The sequence below is a fragment of the Sceloporus occidentalis genome, unplaced genomic scaffold (genome assembly GCF_023333645.1).
Source record: "Sceloporus occidentalis isolate IW3139 unplaced genomic scaffold, rSceOcc1.0.p SCAF_64, whole genome shotgun sequence".
NCBI lineage: Eukaryota > Metazoa > Chordata > Lepidosauria > Squamata > Phrynosomatidae > Sceloporus > Sceloporus occidentalis.
This window is the reverse complement of record NW_028317044.1, coordinates 4,800,652-4,820,234: the sequence shown is the minus strand read 5'-3', so window position 1 is coordinate 4,820,234 and position 19,583 is coordinate 4,800,652. Positions and strand designations below refer to the sequence as shown.

General features: G+C 46.7%; 1 protein-coding gene across 4 annotated transcripts in view; it reads left to right on the top strand.

Moving 5' to 3' along the window:
* The window catches only part of LOC149287146 (calcium-binding protein 8-like), a 136,585-nt gene that overhangs the window by 39,274 nt on the left and 77,728 nt on the right, over positions 1–19,583 (top strand). The window contains exon 1 of one of the 4 annotated variants that reach the window (XM_089493425.1): positions 8,162–8,392. The exons of 2 other annotated variants lie outside the window; for them this stretch is intronic. The gene's annotated coding sequence lies outside the window, so the exon portion shown is untranslated. Of the gene's footprint in view, positions 1–8,161; positions 8,393–8,588; positions 8,694–19,583 lie in introns of those variants that run through there. One more of the 4 variants, XM_089493426.1, reaches the window with a different exon arrangement.

Below are 19,583 nucleotides of genomic sequence, written 5' to 3'. Positions count from 1 at the left end.
GGAAAACCTGGGCCTAGTCTATACATTTCAAATCCTCCTCATTTCAGTCAGGGATGTAGCCAAGGGGGGGGTTGGGGTCCGGACCCCCCCCCCTTCCATTAGAAAAATGAATGGTGCGTGCTGCTGTGCCGCCGAACCCAAGCCCCATTATAATGGTGGCACTCAGTCTGGACCCCCCCTTCCTAAAATCCTGGCTACGTCCCTGCCCCTTCCTCTGCCCTATCACACTTCCTCTAGAGTAGATCTCCTCCATGACAAATCCTAATCTTAGCCACCAGTCTGGCAAAATAAATCCCCCCGTGTAAATACAGATGGACAAACACTTAAACAGTGTGTAAATGCAGCTGTAATGTTGGAACATTTAATGTCACTGCTCTATGCAGGCAGAATATTTTGAGCATAATCCAGTCATATTAGCAGTTTGCTGGTTTTACCTGCTCTTCCATTAAAAGTACAATTTTATTCACATATAAAATTATATGTACAGCATAATTTTAAAATAAGCTAAATATACAACTACAATTATTATTATTATTATTATTATTATTATTATTATTATCTTTTATTTATAAAGCGCTGTAAATTTACAATAATTTGCATTTTAAAAGTCCAGGTTGAGTATCCCTTATCCGAAACTCTGAAATAGCGACACCATTGTTTTCTGATGTTTCAGTGTACACAAACTTTGTTTCATGCACAAAACTATTAAAAATATTGTATAAAATTGCCACCTGGCTATGTGTGTATGAAACATAAATACATTTCATGTTTAGACCTGGGTCCCATCTCCAAGATATGCAACTATTCCCAGAATCAAAATCTGAAACACTTCTGATCCCAAGCATTTTGATAAAAATATATCCAGCTTGTAATAACAAATAATATATATTACTGCTGCATATTCTAATGATACTGCAGATTTAAATATGTTTTCTATCATTTTGACCTATAGTCGTGGTGTAGTGGTTTGAATGTTGGATTATGACTCTGGAGATAAGGGTTTGAATTCCCACTTGGCCAAGGAAACCAATTGGGTGAGCTTGGGCAAGTTGCATTCTCTCAGCCTCAAAGAAAGCAAAGGAATCCCCCCCCCCCAACAAATCCTGCCAAGAAAACTCAGTGATACGTTCACCTTAGAGTAGCCATAAGTTGAAAAATGATTTGAAGGCACAACAACAACAACAACAACAACAACAATAGAAGACCTGCAACTCTGGGTAGGAAACTGTGGCTCTTCAAATATTTTGAACTGAAGCTCCCATCATCTGTCACCATTGGCTATGGAGGCTGATGCTTATAGGAGGGTTTTTTTTTGGGGGGGGGGGGATTTGGATGACCACAGTTGGCCGCTTCTGTTCTAAACATTACTTGAGTTGGCATAATGTAACTGCGGCCTCATACAGAGAGGCCAAAATAAAACTGCTTCAGGTCACTTTGGAGATATGCTGTTTAAATGATACATGCCTCCTAAGAGTCTGGAAGCTGTGCCAAAGCCAAAGGACTGGAGCGTGGCTTTGGCGTGGCTTCTGGATTCTTAGGACACACGCATCATTTAAACAGCATACCTCCAAAGTGACCTGAAGCAGCTTTATTTTGGCCTCTCTGTATGGAGCCTGCGTAAGTCTGAATCACCTCAGTGGTACATACATAAGTGTACATGCACCAGTCACATTGCTAAAGACTAGAGTTTGGAAACATTGCTTTTGAAAAATGGCTATGATTCTCAGAATCCTCTAGCCACCCTCGCTAGAGAATTCTGAATGCTGTACTCATATTATATTTATGACTGCAGCTGTAGTCATGTTACAAAATAAACTTTTTCCAAGCTCTGGTAAATAGCATGGTAGCCCCTTACCTGTGTGGCTTGAGTAAATGATTTCAGTGCCCCCTCCCCAGACACATGGGAGGGCTTTTTAAGTGCTATTAAGATCTCTGTCTCTCTCGTCAGATCAAATTCAGTAGCCTGCTGAATGAGGAGTGAGCAATTCTATAGCCAAGAAGCATGCATCATTTATCCAGACACCTGGACTTAGAAGTCCGGAGTGATTAATTTAATAACCAAATGTGGGTAGGCTTTTCCATGCCATCAGGGACGTAGCCAGGATTTTAGGAAGGGGGGGGGTCCAGACTAAGTGCCACCATTATAATGGGGCTTGGGTGTGGCGGCGCAGCAGCACACACCATTCATTTTTCTAATGGAAGGGGGGGGTCCGGACCCCAAGACCCCCCCCCCCTTGGCTACGTCCCTGATGCCATGGTCTGAAGCCTGTTACTGTTGACATTCCAAAGCACAGAAAAGTTATGTTTGGACAAAATCTCCCAGCCAAAAATAGTCTCATAGATTCTGGGGGCTGCCGTTGAAAAAAGCAATGTATCTATGCTCTGGACATGGAAAGAGACATAGTGGGTGAGACTGACCTAATAGAGAAAAGGCAGAATTACCTTCTTTGCCTCAGTCTTCCCACAAAATGAAAAGGATGCTGAACCTGAGGAAAATGGAGCAGAGGACACAATAATGGATATTCAGCACATAATAAGCAAAGAGGTAGTACAGGAATATCTGGGTAATCTAAGGCCTGTTACAGACTGCCAAAATAAAGCTGCTTTGGTCTCTTTGGAGGTATGCTGTTTACATGATGCATGCATCCTAAGAATCCGGAAGCTGCACCAAAGCTGCACTCCGGTGCTTAGGAATAGAGTGTGGCTTTGGCGCAACCTCCGGACTCTTAGGACCCATGCATCAGTTAAACAGCATACCTCCAAAGAGACCCAAAGCAGCTTTATTTTGGCAGTCTGGAACAGGCCTATATAAATTTAAGTCTTCGGGACCAGATGAACTCCATCCAATAATATTAAAAGAACTGGCAAATCTAATCTCACAGCCATTGGCAATGATCTTTGAAAATTCCTGGAGAAGAGGAGAAGTCCCAGCAGATTGGAGGAGGGCAGACATTTTCTCCATCTCCAAAAAGGGGGGAAAGAAGATTCCAACAATTATCGTCCAGTTATTCAATCAATACCTAGTATTCATCAATACCAGGAAAGATTCTAGAACAGAGGGTCTGTGAACATCTAGAAGGCAATGCCATCATCACAAAAAGCCAACATGGGTTTCAGAGAAACAAATCCTGCCAGACTAATCTGATCTCTTTTTTTGAACTTGGTAGACGAAGGGAATATGGTGAATATAGCATATCTTGATTCCAGTAAGGCCTTTGACAAAGTCCCCCATGACCTTCTTGCAAACAAGCTTGTAAAATGTGGCCTAGACAAGACAATGCAACTGTTAAATGGATTTCTAATTGGTTGACTGGCTGAATCCAAATGGTGCTCAACAATGGCTCCTCTTCATCTTTATCCTAGGGCAGTGGTTCCCAACCTTCCTAACGCCGCAACCCTTTAATACAGTTCCTTATGTTGTGGTGACCCAAACCCATTAAATTATTTCCGTTGCTGCTTCGTAACTGTAATTAAATAGGTGTTTTCCAATGGTCTTAGGCGACCCCCTTGAAAGGGTCATTCGACCCCCAAAGGGGTCCTGACCCACAGGTTGGGAACCACTGTCCTAGGGGCTCCAAGGTTGACCCCGCCTTCCATCCCTTTGTAGGGTCGTAAAATGAGTACCCAGCTTGTTAGGGGCAATTGACTTATAGGTTGTAAACGGCTTAGAGAGTGCTGAGGTCACTGATAAGTGGTATAGGCAGGTACATGCTATTGCTATTGTTGTCTTGGAGAGAAGTGACCAGTCGGGTGCCACAGGGCCCAGTGCTATTCAACATATTTATTAATGACTTGGATGATGGAATAGAGGGCATGCTTATCAAGTTTGCAGATGACACCAAAGTAGGAGGAACAGCTAATATCCAAGAGGAGAAGTTCAAAATTCAAAATGACTTTAATAGACTAGAAAGCTGGGCCAAAACTAAGAATCCCAACAGGGAGAAATGTAAGTTACTGCAGTTAGGCAGGAAAAATGAAATGCACAAATATAGAATGGGGGACACCTGGCTTAAGGAGACTATGTGTGAAAAGGATCTAGGAGTCCAAGTAGACCACAAGTTGAACATGAGTCAACAGTGTGACGCGGCAGCTAAAAAGGCCAATGCGATTTTAGGCTGCATCAATAGAAGTATAGTGTCTAGATCAAGGGAAGCCATAGTGCCACTCTGTTTTACTTTCGTCAGGCTTCACCTGGAATACTGTGTCCAGTTCTGGGCAGCACAATTCAAAAAGGATGTGGAAAGCTGGAGCATGTCCAGAGGAAAGCAACCAAAATAGTGAAAGGCCTGGAAACCATGCCCTCTGAGGAGAGGCTTAGGGAGTTGGGTATGTTCAGCTTGAAGAAGAGAACGCTAAGAGGTGATTCGATAGCCCTGTTTAAATATTTGAAGGGATGTAATCATTTGAAGGGAAGGGGCAAATTTGTTTGCTGCAGCTCCAGAGAAAAGGAGCCAGAACAATGGCTGCAAACTATGGGAAAAGCAATTCTGCCTCAACATTAGGAAGTATCTCATGACAGTAAGAGCTGTTCAACACTGGAATACGGTCCCTCTGAATATGGTGGCATCTCATCCTTTGGAAGTTTTTTAAGCAGAGGCTGAATGGCCATCTGTCAGGGATGCTTTGATTGAGAGTTCCTGCATGGCAGAATGGGGTTGGCCCCTGTGGTCTCTTCCATGTTTCTCTATGAATCAGAGAGGTTATCTTTTGAATGACAGTGCCCAGAATCCCACAGCCAACATGGGAATGGAAAGGGGATTCTGGGCGGTGTAGTCCAAAAAGTACCCTTTCCAGGCCTCTAATGTGGACTGGATAATGGGCTAGATGAAGTTTAATCCAGAGAAGTCAGAGGTGCTCTGATAAGTAGGAAGGCAGATTGATGAATACGGGTTCAAACTGTGCTGGATGGGTTTGCACGTTCTCCTCAAACACCCAGATTTGTGGCGAGGAGGAGGCTTGCTGTAATCCATACTGAACCTAGATGTTCAATTTTTGCCGTTGTCTAACCTACAAACTATCCCCATCCTTAGACGCTCATCTCTGTAGTCTCAAAGTTTTTATGGCAAGGTGAAAGTGGACCTCTTAATTTTCACACGCACACACATTTCTAGAGTATCTTCCAAAGATCTTCCGATTATTGAGATCTTGGCTGTCGTGTTTATAAAGGAAAAGGCATGACACATAAGAAAAAATGGGGAAGCACTAGTTCTTTCTGTTACAGGTTTTTAAATCATAGAATCATAGAGTTGGAAGAGACCCCAAGGGCCATCCAGTCCAACCCACTGCCATGCAGGAACTCTCAATCAAAGCATCCCCAACAGATGGCCATCCAGCCTCTGCTTGAAGACCTCCAAGAAAGGAGACTCCACTACACTCCAAGGAAGGAGGCCTGACCAGAGCAGAAGGGAGTGGCACTATTACTTCTCTTGATCTAGACACTATACTTCTATTGGTGCGGCCTAAAAATCTGCCAGTATCAACCTGCCCTCCACTATTGCTGCTGCCCAGGGCCTATTTGGCACCATTCTTGTATCTGACGCAAGAGACACAAGCTGCCCTGAGCATCACCTTTTCCCTCACAGGACCCTGCCCTCCCTCCCCACACATGCCCCTCATGGAAGGGTTGTGGCACAAGGGGGAATATGCCTCCTTTGGTGCGAGAGGCTTGTACATTTCCATGATTCCAGAACAATATCCCGAAACACACACCGGGGAAAGGTTGTGGCATGAGGGGGAGGAAGCCACCTTTGGAAACGAAGCCTAGTGGTTAGTTATGCCCATGAATGAGGGTGTGGGTGTCCCAGGGTGTGTGTCTGTGGGAGATTTGAGGATGTGTGTCCCTGTGTGGGAGAGAGGTTTCAGGGGGGGGGTGTTGCGTGTCTTTGTGTGGGAGAGAGACTTCAGGGGGCTGTTGTGTGTCTTTGTGTAGGAGAGAAACTTCAGGGGGCTGTTGTGTGTCTTTGTGTGGGAGAGAGGTTTCAGGGGGGTGTTGCGTGTCTTTGTGTGGGAGAGAGGTTTCAGGGGGGTGTTGTGTGTCTTTGTGTGGGAGAGAGGTTTCAGGGGGGGGTGTTGCGTGTCTTTGTGTGGGAGAGAGACTTCAGGGGGCTGTTGTGTGTCTTTGTGTAGGAGAGAGACTTCAGGGGGCTGTTGTGTGTCTTTGTGTGGGAGAGAGACTTCAGGGGGTGTTGCGTGTCTTTGTGTGGGAGAGAAACTTCAGGGGGCTGTTGTGTGTCTTTGTGTGGGAGAGAGGTTTCAGGGGGGTGTTGCGTGTCTTTGTGTGGGAGAGAGGTTTCAGGGGGGTGTTGTGTGTCTTTGTGTGGGAGAGAGGTTTCAGGGGGGTGTTGCGTGTCTTTGTGTGGGAGAGAGGTTTCAGGGGGGTGTTGTGTGTCTTTGTGTGGGAGAGAGGTTTCAGGGGGGTGTTGCGTGTCTTTGTGTGGGAGAGAGACTTCAGGGGGCTGTTGTGTGTCTTTGTGTGGGAGAGAGACTTCAGGGGGCTGTTGTGTGTCTTTGTGTGGGAGAGAGACTTCAGGGGGCTGTTGTGTGTCTTTGTGTGGGAGAGAGGTTTCAGGGGGGTGTTGCGTGTCTTTGTGTGGGAGAGAGACTTCAGGGGGCTGTTGTGTGTCTTTGTGTGGGAGAGAGGTTTCAGGGGGGTGTTGCGTGTCTTTGTGTGGGAGAGAGACTTCAGGGGGCTGTTGTGTGTCTTTGTGTGGGAGAGAGGTTTCAGGGGGGTGTTGCGTGTCTTTGTGTGGGAGAGAGACTTCAGGGGGCTGTTGTGTGTCTTTGTGTGGGAGAGAGGTTTCAGGGGGGTGTTGCATGTCTTTGTGTGGGAGAGAGACTTCAGGGGGCTGTTGTGTGTCTTTGTGTGGGAGAGAGACTTCAGGGGGCTGTTGTGTGTCTTTGTGTGGGAGAGAGACTTCAGGGGGCTGTTGTGTTTCCCCGTGTAGGAGAGAGGTTTCAGGGGGTGTTGCGTGTCTTTGTGTGGGAGAGAGACTTCAGGGGGCTGTTGTGTGTCTTTGTGTGGGAGAGAGACTTCAGGGGGCTGTTGTGTGTCTTTGTGTGGGAGAGAGACTTCAGGGGGCTGTTGTGTGTCTTTGTGTGGGAGAGAGACTTCAGGGGGCTGTTGTGTTTCCCCGTGTAGGAGAGAGGTTTCAGGGGGTGTTGCGTGTCTTTGTGTGGGAGAGAGACTTCAGGGGGCTGTTGTGTGTCTTTGTGTGGGAGAGAGACTTCAGGGGGCTGTTGTGTGTCTTTGTGTGGGAGAGAGACTTCAGGGGGCTGTTGTGTTTCCCCGTGTAGGAGAGAGGTTTCAGGGGGTGTTGCGTGTCTTTGTGTGGGAGAGAGACTTCAGGGGGCTGTTGTGTGTCTTTGTGTGGGAGAGAGACTTCAGGGGGCTGTTGTGTGTCCTTGTGTAGGAGAGAGACTTCAGGGGGCTGTTGTGTGTCTTTGTGTGGGAGAGAGACTTCAGGGGGCTGTTGTGTGTCTTTGTGTGGGAGAGAGACTTCAGGGGGCTGTTGTGTTTCCCCGTGTAGGAGAGAGGTTTCAGGGGGTGTTGCGTGTCTTTGTGTGGGAGAGAGACTTCAGGGGGCTGTTGTGTGTCTTTGTGTGGGAGAGAGACTTCAGGGGGCTGTTGTGTGTCCTTGTGTAGGAGAGAGACTTCAGGGGGCTGTTGTGTGTCTTTGTGTGGGAGAGAGACTTCAGGGGGCTGTTGCGTGTCTTTGTGTGGGAGACTTCAGGGGGCTGTTGTGTGTCTTTGTGTGGGAGAGAGACTTCAGGGGGGCGTTGTGTGTCTTTGTGTGGGAGACTTCAGGGGGCTGTTGTGTTTCCCCGTGTAGGAGAGAGACTTCAGGGGGCTGTTGTGTGTCTTTGTGTGGGAGAGCTCTGAGGGCGTTGTGGGGGAGAGGGAGGCTGGAGGGCCTGTGTCTGTGTCTCTCTCCCGCCTTTTTCTCTCTCTGAAGGAGACCAAAGGGAGCCCTTCGTGGGCTTCTCCTTTCTGGGGCTTGGAGGTGGGAGGTGGGCCAGGAGGAGCCGGGGAGCCAGGAAGCGACGGGGGAGGCTGCCCCTTTTGGGTGCCATGGCGGTGGTGGGCACCTGCTGCGCGCCTCAGCCAAGAGCAGGAGGAGGAGGAGGAGGGCGGCGGGGCGCGGCTGTCGGAGCCCTGCCTGGGCGGCGCACCTGAGCGGCGGGAGAGGGCCCTGGCTCCTTCCCTGCCTGGCTTGCCTGAGGGGCTGCCCCTCCATCGAAAAGAGGGGCTTTTTTCAACAAGAGGGAGGGAGGGAGAGAGGAAGGGCGCCGGCGCCTGAAGCCATCCTCCTCCTCCTCCTCCTCCTCTTCAGCCGAGGAAGGCGAAGGGGAGCCCCGCAGGGAGAGCAGAGCCGGAGCTGCCTTCTTCTGCCAGGTGAGCTTGGCTCCTGGCCTCAGGTGAGCAGGCGCCATGGAGCCCCAGGGGAAAGGGACATAGGGGCTGGTGGAGGGGCTCTGGAGGGGGGAAGGGGCGGGAGGCTGGCGGGGATGGCACCGCCTCGACCTCCCTCTCCTCCCTCTCCCTCTCCTTCTCCCTCTCCTCCTCCTCGCTGGAGCTGGAGCTGGACCTGTTGTCGGGAGCCACGGAGCGGAGAAGAGCCCTTCCCTTTGATCCTGGCCATTGCGGATCAATGGATGGAGTAGCACCGTTTCTATGGCATCGTTCCGGCTCTAAGGTGAACCTGGCCTGGCTCTTCTTGGGGGGCTGCCTATGCCGACGGAGAAGAGGGGGCGGATAGAGATATATCTAGATCTATCTATCTATCTAGACAGATAGATAGATATAGATATAGATAGATATAGATCTATAGCTATAGCTATCTAGATAGATAGAGATATAGATAGATATAGATCTATATCTATCTATAGCTATAGCTATCTAGATAGATAGATAGATAGATATAGATATAGGTATAGATATATCTGTGTGTGTATGTGTGTGTGTATGTGCATAACTATGGTGATACTGTATAATTTTGGCAGCAGTCCTTCTCCTCCGGTGGAGGTTTTGAAACTGGATGCCCTCCGCAGGGTCTCTTCTTCCGACTCCAGGGGCTTCTTGGGAAAAGCCACGTCGGGATGCGGCCATCCGTGGCTGGGAGCCCGGCGCCGGAGGATTACATAAAAGGCCCCTCCTGAGGCGGAGAGGTGCCCACCTTCCTCCTTCTTCTGTACCATAGAATCATAGAGTTGGAAGAGACCCCAAGGGCCATCCAGTCCAACCCCATTCTGCCATGCAGGAACTCTCAATCAAAGCATCCCCATTGACAGATGGCCATCCAGCCTCTGCTTAAAGACCTCTAAGGAAGGAGACTCCACCACTCTCTGAGGGCATGTGTTTCACTGTTGAACAGCCCTTACTCTCAGGAAGGTCTTCGTAATGTTGAGATGGAATCTCTTTTCCTGGAGCTTGCATCCATTGCTGTGTCCTGTTCTCTGGAGCAGCAGAAAACAAGCTTGCTCCCTCCTCAACATGGCATCCCTTCAACTATTTAAACAGGGCTATCATATCACCTCTTAACCTTCTCTTCTTCAGGCTAAACATCACCAGCTCCCTAAAGCGTTCCCCATAGGACATAGTTTCCAGACCCTTTACCACCTGTCTCTGAAGAGACTTCCCAAGAAAACCCCAGCGTAGTTTTGTGGCAAACACCTGAGGTTTGCCACAAGTCAAGAAACGAAGGTACACGACAACAACAACAACAACAACAACAAGGGCACCGGCCCATTTTGGCAGAGGAAGCAACAGATAGGGCGACCTAGGTATCCCAGGACCCCACAGCACTGAAAGCAATGTGGAACTGCATGATATCTTATCGTGTGGGTGAACGTTTGTGCATTAGATTTAAGAGGAGCAGCAGCTCCTCCAATCTACCTGTTTCTTTCTGCCCATCACTGTCAAACATACTCCCCTATTTATATATGAAGGGAACCCCTAAAACTGTGCAGGCTGGCAGGCTTGGGAAGGGGCAAAAGAGAAATGGGAGCCCTCTCAGTTGTCTAAAGATGTGGGGTTGCAGGATGTTTAGCCTGGAAAGGAGAAGGTTAAGAGGTGATATGATAGCCCTGTTTAAATACTTGAAGGGACGTCATATTGAGGAGGGAGCAAGCTTGTTTTCTGCTGCTCCAGAGACTAGGACCCGGAGCAATGGATGCAAGCTGCAGGAAAAGAGATTCCAGCTCAACATTAGGAGCAACTTCCTGACACTAAGGGCTGTTCAATGGTTCGATTTCCTTGGAGAGTGGTGGTCTTCAAACAGAGGCTGGATGGCCCTCTGTCAATGGGGATGCTTTGATTGGGAGTTCCTGCATGGCAGAATGGGGTTGGACTGGATGGCCCTTGGGGTCTCTTCCAACTCTATGATTCTAAGCCACCTTTCTTTTCACTGAGGTCAGGCTGGAGAAGACCTGGTTGCCATTAAGAGATGGTTATGCTCCAAAAAATAATGACGGAGTTGCTGTCAGGGTCACAGTAAGAAAGTGGGGGTTGAACAGCCTACAATAGGACAAGTCTGGATTGTCATTTTTTTCTTGTCGTGCGCCTTCGAGTCATTGCCAACTTATGGTGACCCTCTCCTGAGGCTCTCTTGGCACGACTTGTTCGGAGGAGGTTTGCCTTTGCCTTCCCCTGAGGCTGAGAAGGTGTGACTTCTTGCCCAAGGCCAGCCAGTGGCTTTTGTGGCCAAGTGGGGACTCAAACCCTGGTTTCCAGAGTCACTGTCCAACACTCAAGCTGCTCCGTCATGCTGGTTATATTTATTTATTAATGCATAACCCCCTTGGCCCAATTGATCGGCTGCTTAATAATGAAAGTGTGTGTCTGTGCATCTTTTGTGTGCAATGTGGGCTGTGAGCGCAGGGCTGTGCGCAAACCTCCAGGGAACAGGATCCACTCTTTGTTTTCGCTATCACTCTGGATTTATTATGAATGAACCTGTTCTTCAAAAGCCCTGATGCGACAGTGCAGATCACCCAGGAACCGACTACAGATCCCAGTCTTGCCCACCCCTATTTCAATGGGTTCATGTTGTAGTTGAAAATACCTGAGAAAGAGAGAGGACAGAGACTGCTTGTTTGTATCCAAACTAAAGTGTTCGGAGAGGACAGTCTGTACATGTGAAATAAGCTTCAGAAGAAGTTGAGTTGCCTCGGACTGAGTCATCCCATTGATCCACCTAAACCAGTGCTGTCTTATCTGACTGGCAGGTGCTCCCTGGGCTCCTGAGAGAGACAGTTTCTTCCCAGACCTGCTGCCTAGCATCCTATTAACCTCCGCAGATGGTGGAGAATGCATTGAGACCTTCTGCATGCACTCTGTGGCTGAGCAAGGGTCCTGTTGTTCAAGACTGTTTTGTAGATGTCTTAGGACTACCGTCCCTCCATAAGGGACCAGGCTTAATAAATGCCAGGTGTGTGTGTGGGTGTGCATGCATGTGTACACTGTGAATACAAGCTCCATCGTGCAACCTCATCTTAAGGTCTCAAACAGCAGTCATTTCTCATTCTGTCACCAGCCTTTCTCAACCTGGAACCAATAGTGCGATGCGGCAGCTCAAAAGGCCAATGCGGTTTTAGACTGCAGCGATAGAAGTATAGTGTCTAGATCAAGGGAAGTCATAGTGCTTTGGTCAGGCCCCACCTGGAATACTGTGTCCAGTTCTGGGCACCACAGTTCAAAAAGTGGAGCGTGTCCAAAGGAGGGTGACTAAAATGGTGAAGGGCCTGGAAACCATGCCTTATGAAATAAGACTTAGGGATGTTTAACCTGGAGAAGAGAAGGTTAAGGGGTGATATGATAGTCTGGTTTAAGTATTTGAAGGGATGTCATATTGAGGAGGGAGCAAGCTTGTTTTCTGCTGCTCCAGAGAACAGGACCTGGAACAATGGATGCAAGCTGCAGGAAAAGAGATTCCAGCTCAACATTAGGAGGAACTTCCTGACAGTCAGGGCTGTTCGACAGTGAAACACACTCCTTCCTCAGAGTATAGTGTAGTCTCCTTCCCTGGAGGACTTTAAACAGAGGCTGGTTGGCCATCTGTCAATGGGGATGCTTTGATGGAGAGTTCCTGCATGGCAGAATGGGGTTGGACTGGATGGCCCTTGTGGTCTCTTCTATGATTCTAATACAAGGTCCATCATGTAACCTCATCTTACGGTCTCAAACAGCAGTCATTTCTAGTTCTGGCACCAGCCTTTCTCAACCAGGAACCCTTTAGATGACTTCAACTACATCTCTCTTAACCGTGACACTTGGCTATGATAGCACCTCTATCGATATTGTATTTCAATGCATCTGAGAAATCACCAGGTTTAAGGGAGAGCTATGGGTGCCTTATAAGTAGCAAAGCCTGGAACTGAGATGTAGACTGTCATCTGATTTCTCTGGCCTTGCATATGGATGTGTTTGTAGGTATTTATACAGATGCTGTGTGACATAGGAAGGTTGTGTGTCGGCATGCACACAAACACCCACTCGCTATAGAACTTGGAGACGCTGCATATGTTTGTAGCCAAAGAACAGGGAGGGTGATAATGCAAAAAGCTCTACCCATCCTGTCTTGCACTCATAGCTAGAGTTAAAACTGGATTGTACTATCAGATAAATCTCTTCAAATGGTTAAGAACAGGGCAAGAAGCAACATTATAAGTGTTGGCGCATGTGTGACCCGAAGTGCATACTGCTGAAGCTTTGTATCAGGAACACATGCCACATCTATATCCAACCACTTTCTTCTGGGTGCATCCATCCTGACAATAAAGTCAATGGAAGCAACACACTCAGGAACTATATAGAGATGAAATGATGACAGATTCTTTCAGGGAAGAAACATTTGAAGATGAATGCACAGTTTTAAAAAGCAAAGTGGGAAAAGCTCACAAAGCACTTGGGAGAAATAAATCTCCAGGAACAAATGTCTTTTACTATCTATGAAGTGAGGAATTCCAGATATCCAAGCTGGGTTTAGAAAAGAAAGAGACGTTTGGGAACATTATGCAAACATACATTGGATAGTGGAACCCGCCAAAGAATTTTGGAAGAAAAGCAGATTGTGTTTTATAGATTAAAGCAAAACTTTGGATGTCTAGATCATGAGAAACTGTGTGTCGGTCTAAAAAATAATGGGAGTACCATAATATGTCATTTTCATGATACATAACATGTACTCTGGACAAGAGGCAACATGGAGGGACGGAATGGTTTTTCGTTGACAAAGAGATCAGACAAGGTTATATTTTATCCCCTGACATGTTTAATTTGGATACAGAACATATCGTCCAGAAAGCAGGATTAGACTCAGAGGAAGCAGGTGTGAAAACTGATGGAAGGAACGCCAACAATTTAAGATGTGCAGATGACAATTTAAGAATGGGGAGGGTGGCTATGAGAAAACTAGAAAATATCCCCAAATGTGAAGACATACAACTAAGCACAAAAGTTAGACTCATACAAGCCATTGTATTCCCTATTACCATGGATGGATGTGAGAGCTGGACAGTTTTAAAAGCGGATAGGAAGAGAATTAATTCATTTGATATCTGGTGCTGGAGAAGAGTGCTGAGTTCCCATGGACAGCCAAGAAGTCAAACAAATGGGTCCTAGAGCAGATCAAACCAAACATCTCTCTGCAAGCCAAGATGACTAGACTGAGGCTGCCGTACTTTGGCCACATCATGCGGAGGAAGACTCACTGGAAAAAACAATAATGCAAGGAAAGGTGGAGGGAAGCAGAAAGAGAGGAAGGCCACATAGTAGATGGATGGACTCTAGTAAGGAGGTCATGGGTATGAATCTGGGGCATAGGGAGTCTTGGAGGTGTCTCATCTACAGGGTTGCCATGGGTTGAGATCGACTCGAGGATGAGGTTGAGGTCGACTCAACAACAACAGCAACAACAGCAACAAAGTCCAGAAATCAGAAGACTAAACCGTTCATCACATGGGGGCAAACTGCAAAAATCCTATGCAGAAATGGGATTTAAAAACTGGAAAACCCCCACAAAAGCAGGCAGTTTTTTGCACACAGTGGGGCTAATGTGTGACATTAACCCAAACAGAAAGTAGACAAAACCCACCCCTTTTTACTTTTGGGGAATTTCCAGAAGTGAAAAGGAGTAGATTTATTCTAGTTTCCATTTGGGTTAATGTCCCATTTATTCTCATTAATGCTAATGTCACCTGAATAATAATAATAATAATAATAATAATAATAATAATTTATTTATTCATTTTTAGTCCACTTCTCCCTTTCGGATCGAGGCGGGTTCCAAAAAAATAAGCAAATAACAATTACATAACACAAAGTCACAAAATCACAATCCCCATTTCCAACAAAGCACAACAAATTATTCAGTTTAACACAAATTCAGGCCTGTTCCAGACTGCCAAAATAAAGCTGCTTCGGTTCTCTTTGGAGGTCTGCTGTTTAAATGATGCCTGGGTCCTAAGAGTCCGGAGGTCGCGCCAAAGCCAGACTCCATTCCTAAGCACTGGAGTGCAGCTTTGGTGCAGCTTCCGGATTCTTCGGATGCATGCATCATTTAAACAGCATACCTCCAAAGAGACCCAAAGCAGCTTTATTTTGTCACTCTGTAACAGGCCTCAGATTAAAATTTCAATTTGAATTAAAAATTATAAAGACACGCAGATAGTAGAGTGGCTATAGATAGAGGGGCAGTCTGATTAGTTGTTGGAATCAATTGGGGAAGGCCTGCAGGAAAAGATCCATCTTAACTGCCTTTTTAAAGGCTTCACGAGTATCAGTCTGACGGATCTCATCCGGCAGGCGATTCCACAATTTTGGAGTGGCTGATGAGAAGGTCCTCTGGGAAGCTGTAGTCAACCTGCTTTTCTTTGGCTGTAGAAGATACCTCCCAGAGGACCTAAGAGTGCGGGGTGGATTATATGGGAAGAGACGCTCCTGCAGGTACGCTGAACCCAAGCCATGTAGGGCTTTATACAGGGACGTAGCTAGGATTTTAGGAAGGGGGGGTCCAGACTAAGTGCCACCATTATAATGGGGCTTGGCTGCACGGTGCAGCAGCACACACCATTCATTTTTCTAATGGAAGGGGGGGTCCGAACCCCAAGAACTCCCCCTTGGCTACGTCCCTGCTTTATAGGTACAGTAATAACCAACACCTTGTATCGCGCCTGGAAGCTGAATGACACCCGGTGAAGAGCTTTTAGGATAGGTGTTATATGGTCTGACCTGGGCTTCCCAGCGACCAACCTGGCTGCCATATTTTGGACTAATCGAAGCTTCCGAATTTGGTGCAAGGGTAGCCCCATGTAGAGTGCATTGCAAAAATCGAGGCAAGAGGCTACCAGGGCCTAAGATGATTTGGAAAGACAGGATAAGATCATTCAGTATAAAGACATTATAATTAAATGCCAAAGTCAGAAGCATCCAGGCCATTGTATTTCTTTGAATGGTTGTGAAAGCTGGACAGTGAAGAAAGCTGATAGGAAGGAAATAAATTCATTTGAAATGTGGTGTTAGAGATACCATGTGTTGCTAAAGGGACAAATGAATGGGTCATTCAGAAGATCAAGCCTGAATTCTCATTAGAAGTGAAGGGGACTAAACTGAGGCTGTTGTATTTTGGACATAACCTAACATTACATGTCTCACTGGAAAATACGAGGATGCTTGGTAAAGCAGAGCCGATAGGAAAAGGAAGAAAAATTGGTGGATTGATTCAATCAAGGAAGCCAGAGCCCAGACTTTACAAGACCCAAGCAAGGCAGTTGATGATCTTAGGCTTTTTTATCATGCCATCAGTTGAAGTCAACTTGACAGTAAATAACAATAATGGGATATAAAATATTACATATAGCTCCATGTTCCTTGCTTTCAACATTTCTTGGAGAAATGCAAAATCTGAACTGCAAGAATTTAATCCTTTAGGAATATCTCAGCCATCCTTACTGTAATCTCACTATTCCGAAATGTTGAATGTGCATCGCATTGCATTGAATGTGCATTGTATTGCGCTGTCATTGCCCCCGTCCTCAGCAGTCCTTTGAAAGTTTTTGGCCAAGACTGTTTTTGAACCTGAGTCTCTACACAGGGAACATGTCCCTGGATCTGCTTACCTTCAGAGTAACAGGGATGTAGCCAAGGGGAGGGGGGTTTCTTGGGGTCCGGACCCCCCCTTCCATTAGAAAAATGAATGGTGTGTGCTGCTGCGCCGCTGCACCCAAGCCCCATTATAATGGTGGCACTTAGTCTGGACCCCCCCTTCCTAAAATCCTGGCTACGTCCCTGAGAGTAAGCAAGGTCATCCAACAGAATTTAAACTTGCTATTGTATTCCCAAAATTGCATGCTTTGCTAATGTATTTAGGATCGATTCAGCCGCACATCTCGTGATGAATCAGGATGTTGCTCACCTAAAGAAATGATGGTATAAAGCTAAGGGGCTGAACCTTGATTTGTGAAGTATCCAGCTGAGATCTCTGTACCTCAGTAATATCACAGTGTCCTACTAAGCACACGGAAGATAATAGTTTTGACCTACCTTGCAGGATTGCTGTGAAGATTGAAACAATATTGTTAGTATACTTCAGATATTCTAAAGGGCTATAAAAAAAGCTCAGCCTGATAATTTAATGAAAGACTTGCCCTTCAATAGGCTTGGCCTCTCTGAAATAAAAGGGTTTCAGACAAATTGATAGAGAATAAGGCCACAAGATTTGATTTAGACCACAATTTAGGATGACCACACCAGGGACGTAGCCAGGATTTTAGGGAGGGGGGGGGTCCAGACTAAGTGCCACCATTATAATGGGGCTTGGGCGCGGTGGCGGTGCAGCAGCATGCACCATTCATTTTTCTAATGGAAGGGGGGGGTCCGGACCCCAAGAACCCCCCCTTGGCTACGTCCCTGACCACACCTTCTTAAAATGGTTTGCTTTGACCTGGATTGATTTGGAGCCAGTCCACCTTGGCTTAGGCCCAATAGAAAGATTTGTGCCCCCCGTCAAAGATAACCGGAAACACAGAACAACCATTTTTTGCCAGAATTGGGTGAAATCTGCATGTGCAGTAGCTCTTTGGGACAGATTCACCCTTGACAAAGTTCAGAGACATTGGTGCCCGGATATATTGTATTCTGTGCCCCCAGGGATGTAAATCACTGTCATGATTCTTCTTGTCCCCAAGAAGGATGTTCTCCCCACATATGAAGTGTAAGAAAATTAAAATGGTTTTCGGATACAGGGCAGAGCTCACTCTTTCCAGTTGGGCTGGGTAGAAATTTTCATTTGAAATTCAGTGTTCTGAGTTGTTTAATTGCTTCAATACTAAACTGAACAGTCGGACAGCAGGGGTGTAATTCAGTCTGTCTCTCACACGGGTCTAGCTTTGTTGGTGGTACATGCCTTGAAGTCATTTCTGACTTATGAAGAATCGTAGAATCATAGAGCTGGAAGAGACCGCAAGGGCCATGCAGGAAATCCAAATCAAAGCATCCCCATTGACAGATGGCCATCCAGCCTCTGCTTAAAGACCTCCAAAGAAGGAGACTCCACTACACTCCGAGGAAGGAGTTTGTTCCACTGTTGAACCGCCCTTACTGTCAGGAAGTTCCTCCTAATGTTGAGCTGGAATCTCTTTTCCTGCAGTTTGCATCCATTGCTCCGGGTCCTAGGCTCTGGAGCAGTAGAAAACAAGCTTGCTCCCTTCTCAATATGACATCCCTTCAAACCCTTGTGCAAACCTATCACAGGGTTTTCTTAGCAAGATTTGTTGAGCAAAGCTTTTCCACTGCCTTCCTCCGAGGCTATGAGAGCACGACTTGTCGAAGGTCTCCAAATGGGTTTCTGAGGCCTAGAATACCTGGTGCTTTTCGGGGCCATCTTAGATCATAATAAATAAAGGCAGACGAGTTGAGAACGAGAAGTTGCAATTGTGTGTTTTTGTTTTTGCAAATGACTGGATTCTAATTGGTCCAACCTAAAATAGAAAATGGCGCACAATTAGTTCACTTACAAATTAACCATCTGAAGATTCTCACACCTGGCCCCAGAAGGTGGGAAATTTCTCAGCTCGTAAAAAGACATCTGAAGGGACCAAGGAAACAAGCACCCATAGGTCTAGCACACTGGAGCAAAAGATCAAATGACTGTCACATCACTACTTGTCTCTAAAATTTGCTTTAAACTACTGCCAGCAGCAGCAACCAGTAGTGTCCCTAAAGGGGTACAGGGGATGCAGATCACACCAGGTGACACCCCAGAAAAGGGAGGTGACACCCAGTCAGTCCCCGGCCCTTCCCGGGTCCTGGGGGCACCTCCCCAGCCCTTCTTGGGAATGCACAGGGCATTTCCTGCCCTCCTTGGGTCCCAGTCACAGGGGCTGGGAGGTTATGACACTTATAACTCTGTTTAAGGTTTTGAAGACAGTGACACATGGTAAGGTTGGAAGAAAATGGCCATTTTGTGCTTTCATTGTTATTCTACCCATTCATCAATACTTGCCACCGTGTCGTCATGCTGCAGACAACAACCCTGGTCTTGCAAGTAGAGAATTAATAGCTTGTATTACTTCTCGGATTTTGATTTTTCTTTTTGGGCAGACAGATCTCCTTTGAAGTAAAGGATCAACCCCATTAATATCAGAGGATCTTGGCAGCTAAATTATCCAGTAGCAAAATCTGGCACATGACCTCAAGGTTTCTCTTTCTGAATTTTGAGTTTTCTTCAAAAATGGCGGTTTGGGTGTTTAGCTTCTGGCGTGCAATAGTGCTTTTGTCTCTTCTTCTTGGCCACCGACATTTTTGTTGTTGTTGTTGTTGTTGTTAACTGCCCTCAAGTTGATTTCGACCTGTGGCAACCCCATGGATGAGACATCTCCAAGACTCCCTCTCCTCCGCTGCTCTCCTTAGCTCCTGTAAACTCATAACAGTGACCTCTTTAATAGTGTCCATCCAGGGATGTAGCCAAGGGGGGGGGTTCTTGGGGTCCGGACCCCCCCTTCCATCAAAAAAATGAATGGAGTGTGCTGCTGCGCCGCCACACCCAAGCCCCATTATAGTGGTGGCACTTAGTCTGGACCCCTCCCCCTTCCTAAAATGCTAGCTACGTCCCTGGTCCATCCATCTAGCATATGGCCTTCCTCTCTTTCTACTTCCCTCCACCTTTCCTGCCGTTCTTGTTTCTTTCCCCAACGAGTCATGCTTTCTCATGATGTGACCAAAGTGCAACAGTCTCAGTTTAGTCATCTTGGCTTCCAGGGAGATTTTGAGCATGATCTTGTTCAAGGACCCATTTATTTGTCTTTTTGACAGTCCTTGGCAGTCTTCTCTGGTACCACATCTCAAATGAATTGATCTCCTTCCTAGCCACTTTCTTAATTGTCCAGCTTTCACATCCATACATGGTAATAGAGAATACAAAGACTTCTGCAATTCTAACTTTTATGGTCAGTTGCATATCTACATTTTAGGATCTTTTTTTAGTTCTTTCATAGCTGCCCTCCCCATCCTTAGGCCTGAAACAGATGGACAGGAAAGAGGGGCTTCCAGTCACTCTGGGGGCAGGATGTGTAGATGATGTAAGCCCCCA